At 47.9% G+C, this 5,980-nt stretch overlaps 1 pseudogene; it reads left to right on the forward strand.

Annotated features, from left to right (window-relative positions):
• Positions 1-808: 808 nt before the first annotated feature.
• LOC114051496 overlaps positions 809-5,980 on the forward strand; it is a 10,378-nt pseudogene continuing 5,206 nt past the window's right edge.

Genomic DNA, 5,980 nt, shown 5'->3' on the forward strand with positions numbered 1-5,980 from the left:
GGGGGGGGGGGAGTTGGAGGAATATGCAGCCCCAGGGCCCGAGGGGGAGACGGGGTGGGGGCCTAGAAGGACAGGGGTGCCTAACTTAGAATCGCAGACCTCCTGAGGCTAGCTGTTCCTTACAAAGGTCCTCTGCTCTCTCCCTCTGCCTGCAGACTTTTTGATTTCTGTCCTAGGCAAAGCTCTCAGAAGACTCTCCCAGAGTAGAAGCATCCCCAGGGAAGAAAATCCACAGACTTCAGAGTTGGAAGAGAATTTAGAGATAATCTAGTCCACACACTCTCTCATTATACGGACAAGGAAACTGAGACCCAGAGAGATGAAGTGATTGCCCAAGGTCACATAAGAGCAAGTAACCGAATCGAGACTCGAACTCAATTCCTGTAGCTCCAAATCCAGTGATCTATGCGCAGCTTCCTCTGGTCAACCAGTTCCATGGTCCTCACTGCCAAGGAAGTTCCCCTGACCTCCCTCCCTCCTGAGAAGTGAGACTGTGCCCTGACGGCCCTGCTACTCTTCCTCCCACCTTCACTCGGGAGGGGGTAGGGGGAAGGGCTGGGGATCGTCGGGAGGCTGGTGGGCTTCAGAGGTAGAGACCAAAGATTTCTCCCCACATTCTGTAGCAGTGCCGGGGTGAGCACCAGCTCAGCCCCAGAGGATCCCTGGTTCCCTGAGCCTGCCCTTCCACCTCCTCTCCCACCCGGCATCCGCCCCTGGCAGCCGCTGGGCGGTGTTGTGGGGGTGGGGGAGCCCAGCTGCAGGTGAGACCGCGTTTATCTGATTCTCTAATGCCACAAAAATGCCTTTGATGCCCCCGGCCCCCTCCCCACTGGGAGAGATCAAAGGGCCCTGTGGGGAGGGGGCCAGCAACTGGCGAGGAGGGGGGACAGAACCATTCATCACACCTAGGTTCAGGGGAGGGCACTGAAGGGCTCACCTCCTCCCCCTGCAGGCAGGGGTCCCTCAAAGTGCCCCCCGACGGGTGCCGAGAGACGGATGGAGGTCAGGATTCCAGAAGAGAACAGCAGTCCCTGTCCGCCCTGGCCCCAACTTTAAGGTGCCTTGGAGTTTGGGGATGGGGGCGGGATTCAGGGCAGGAAAGCGTTGTTTGAGGCAAGCCGAGTAGCTCAGAGCCCTTAGAGGAGAGACCTTAGCCAACACGGGTGGGAGGAAGATCCAGGGAATTTTCATTTCAACTTCAGGAGATGGAGTGAGAGCTGGGGGGAGGGGAGGAATCAGGAGCCTTCCGCAGCTCACTTAGTGAAAGAGAAAGGAACAAGCAGCGAGTGGGACGAACAGAGACACTTCCACTGGCTTAGGGACTGGGAGACAAAAGAACTCTATGGGGCAAAGGGAAATAGAATGAAGAAGAAAAGTCAATCAAAGAAGAGGAGAGGTGGGAGGGAAAATCTGCAGATGGAATACAACTAGGAAAGGGAGAAAGCTGGAGAATGAAGAAAGGCCAGACACCAGGGGAAAACAGATAGAGCAACAGGGACAGAAGTAAAGATCCAGCCTGGCTGTATTCACAGACCGAGGTCCCAAAGTACCATTTAAAAAATGCACTGGAAAAGAGCAAAAGAACAGCAGGCACAAAGAATAGGGAGGGAGAGGGAGATGGGGTGGGGGAAATAAGACCTAGGGACTGAGGACATAGTGGAATAAGGAATAGGGGCTGTGAGGAAGAAGAGCAAGGGATGAGGACTGAGAGATGATGAGGGGAAAGGGAAAGGGCTTTGAAGGGCAGGGGAAGAGGTGGGGAGAGACAATGGGGGAGAGGAACATGCCCTTTATGAACTCAGAGACCTGGAGAGGCACTGGGAGCAGAGGGAGAGGTGCAGGGGGTTGATCCTTGGGGTAAAATGGGGAAGCAATACAAAGAGAAAGGCTAGGGAACGGTGGAGAAGAGGAGCCAGGGCTGAGGGGATACTGAGAAAGGGAGATACTGGTGGAAGGAGAATCTAGGGCAAAGGGACAGAGACTAGTATGAGGAGGTGAGATGGGTGGAGAGAGGATGGTGAACATTAGAGGAGAGAATATTGGGAAAAAAGGAGGCAGGGATTATAGAGACCCTGAGGGAGAGCGGCAGGAGCTCTGCAGGACATTGAAGGGAGAAGAACCGAGAGAACCTTGGCACAGGAATGGGGACTGATAGGAGTAGGCAGAAGGCTCATGGCACCATAGGTCTGAAGCTGGAAGGGACCTTAGAGATTACCCAATCTAGAAAGCCCAAGGACGTTAAATGACTTGCCTAAACTCCCATAGCTAGGATCATAGGTATAAAGCTGGAAGAGACCTCAGAAACCACCTAATCCAACCCCTTTATTTTACAAATGAAATTAAGGCCTGAGGACGTTATATTATTTGCCCGAGGTCACACCAGTGGCAAGTGTTAGAGGTGGAATTTGAACACGGGTCCTTTGACTCCGAGAATAAATTCTCTCTCCACCGTACAAGGAATCAGATGAGATATTTGTAAAGCACTTAGCACGATGCCTGGCACATAGTCACCCCTTAATAAATGATTAATCTCTTCCCCTTACAAATGAGGGAGCTGAGTAGGAACTTGGTGGACCCTGAGGAAGGGTCATGATTAGGAGGAAGGGCACACTGAAGGGGAGGGCTGGGGCTGATAGGCACCAAGTACAGAGGGCAAGAGTTGTGGGTGCACTGAGGGGAGAGGAGCAGAGACCAGGAGAACAAAGGAGAAAGAAGGGCAGAGGCCAATGGGGAGCACTAAGAGAAATCAAGTTGAAGTGGAGAGGGTATTAGGGGAGAGGGGCAAAAGCCTGTGCAGATTTGGAAAGGGTTGGAGGCTAGTGGATACTTAGAGACAGGAGTGGGGGGGGGGGGGCATTGGGAGAGAGACAGATAGAACAGGCAGATAGGGATGTAGTTTAACATTTAACGAGTAGAATTCAAATGAAACACAAAATAAGCCATATGAATTATTTTTAACAAATGTTTTGCTGTGATAGGGCAGTATCCACAGAACGAGACAACCCAATTCATGTACAAGAGTTCAGAGAGAGATAAACAATCAGACATAAACAAACTGAGGAACATGCAGACCCAGCCAGAAGCACAGGTGGATGAGAGGACTTGGGGGTCAGCACCCCTAAGGGAAGGCCCCAGGTGACCCAAGGAGAAGCCTGCAGCTAGGCCCACTCCCTCTGTCCAGAGCCCTCCTTGCCTGCCCCCTGCCCCCACCCACCACTGTTATTAGAGATTATGAAACATTCTCCCTATCCTGCATTCTTCTCCTCAGCAAGAATTTTAATATATTTGTCTTTGCTGTCAGGGGACCAGGGCTCAGGGACTGCCCTGCCCCAATCTGAGCAGCGGGGTACCCCAAATCTGCCCAGGGAAGAACTAACCTCCAATAGGACATAATCCCCTGTTCTCCAACAACCCTCAGCTCTTGCACCTCTCCCCACTATGCTCCCCTAACCATGCCCCCACCACCACCACCAAGTCCCTGCTCCTTCCTTCTCTGGCTCTCAGATCTCACTGTGGGGGGGACAGAAATGATGTTATTGAAACAACAAAGATGGGGGAGGGTGGTAAGGAAAGGGGATCAGCTCAGGAAACTGGGGCTCCTGCCAACAAGCCTTCTTCCCTGCAGGGGGCCTTTTCTGTTGCCCCTTTTCCCCACACCCCTTCCTTTAAAATACACATTGCTACACTCCAGCAGTCCAGCAGCACATTGAGCCAGACTTTAGAGCAGAAGAACTGGGAGGCCAGACAGAGGAAGCAGGGGTGTCCAGCTGCATTCCAGAAGTTAGACCTGAACCCCCAGGACACTCAAGTTTCTACTCTTCATTTTCCTATCCAGGGTCCCTATTGTAGTGTATTGACTCCCTGCATATTGCCTGGATAAAGAACTGGAAAAGGGAAAGGAGCCCCTGGCTGGAGGGTGGCTTGATATCCAGATTTCCAATGAATGAACAAGTGAATGAAAAGGCATTCACTAGGCACTTATTATATATCAAGCACTATGCTAGGTGCTGTGGATACAAATAAAGAGGCAAGTCAATCCCTGATCTGAAAATCACTTCCCACCCATCATCACCACCATGAGCTTCTCTGACTTTCTAAATTTGTCAGGGCTCTAACCCTTGCCCTTCTGTCCCCACCCCCTTTCAGGGGAGATAAGTTCAAATGTTCCCCAGAGGTCAGATCCAGGACCAGTTAACCAGTTATACTATGAAAGAGAAGTGGGGTGGAGGGAAAATGTAAAGATTTTTGACCCAGGTGCAAAAAAAAGAGAGAGGGAAAAAAAAAACACAGACAGTAAACACAATTGCCCACAGAGAACCTAGTGTACACTCACCCTGAGAATCAGATGCATACACAACCCACATGTAAACACACATCTCAGCACTCTCTCCTGCCCTTGTAAATTTGTACACACCCATCCTCTGTGTCTGAAAGCACAGAGGTACGTGGGTTCAAACCCCCAACTCTGCTAGTGGCTATCTGTGTGACCTTGAGCAAACTACTTAACCTGAAGAATTCCTCATCTGCAAAATGAGGGGGTTGAATTCAGTGGCCCTGAAGTCTTTTCTAACTCTACACCTATGATCCTGTGATTTCTCCCACCTCCAACAATCCTCTCCTGTTGACATCCTTCTTTTTCTTCAAGACCTAGCTCAGGTACCACTTCCTCCATTTTGTCCTCTCTGATTTCCCTAGCTAGAGTCAATTCTTCCCTTTTTGAATCTCTCCTACCCTTCTGACTTCCAAGATTATTATGGGGAAGGTGCTTTGTAAGCCTTGAAGCATCATATAAAAGTGGATTATCTTATGCTACATTAATAATATATTAAGTCATAATAATAACTACTATTCATATAATGCTTTAAAAGTTGCAAAGCACTTTACATATATTACCTCTTTTGATGCCAACCTAGAATTATTCATGTGTGTGCCCAATTCCCCTAATATAGTAAAAGGAAACAGGGCCTATCATTTTTCACTTCTGTATCCCCAGTTCTTAGCCCAGTGACTAGTATATGCTTTAGTGGTTCCTTAGAGAAAGAGACAGGAGTTTGGCGGAATAATGAGGGACAGGCAGGATAGGACAGGCAGATAGGGATGCATTTTAACATTTAATAACTGGCATAAGGTTCTTAACATTTTCTGTGTTATATATCCTTTCTCCATCTAGGGAAGTCTATGTATCTCTTCTCAGAATAATTAATTTTATTTTTTAATAAATAAAATAATTTTTATTTTTAAAGCTTTTAACAAATAAAATAAAATACATAAGACTACACAGGAAGCCAACTATATTGAAATATAGTTACCAAAATATATTTAAAAAAAACAAGTTCATGGACTCTGGGTTGAGAATTCCTATTTTAAGAATTTTTTTAAAATTCTCTCAGTGGTACCACATCACACCTATCAGATTGGCTAACATGACAAAACAGAAAGATAATAAATGTTGGAGAAGATGTGGGAAAATTGGAACACTGATGCATTGTTGGTGGAGTTGTGAACTGATCCAACCATTCTGGAAAGCAATTTGGAATTATGCCTAAAAAGCTATAAAACTGCATACCTTTTGATCCAGCAATACCACTACTAGATCTGTATCCCAAAGAGATCATTAAAAAGGGAAAAGGACCCACATGTAAACAAATATTTATAGCTGCTCTTTTTGTGGTGGCAAAGAATTGGAAATCAAGGGGATGCCCATCAATTGGGGAATAGATGAACAAGTTGTGGTATATGACTATAATGGAATACTATTGTTCCATAAGAAATTATAAACGGGGCAGTGGATAGAGCACTGGCCCTGGAGTCAGGAGGACCTGAGTTCAAATGTGGCCTTAGACACATAACACTCACCAGCCCATGTGACTCTGGGCAAGTCACTTAACCTCAATTGCCTCACAAAAAGAAGAGAGAGAGAGAGAGAGAGAGAGAGAGAGAGAGAGAGAGAGAGAGAGAGAGAGAGGGAGGGAGGGAGAGA

The sequence above is a fragment of the Vombatus ursinus genome, unplaced genomic scaffold (genome assembly GCF_900497805.2).
Source record: "Vombatus ursinus unplaced genomic scaffold, bare-nosed wombat genome assembly UNPS02014802.1, whole genome shotgun sequence".
In the NCBI taxonomy this organism is placed as follows: domain Eukaryota; kingdom Metazoa; phylum Chordata; class Mammalia; order Diprotodontia; family Vombatidae; genus Vombatus; species Vombatus ursinus.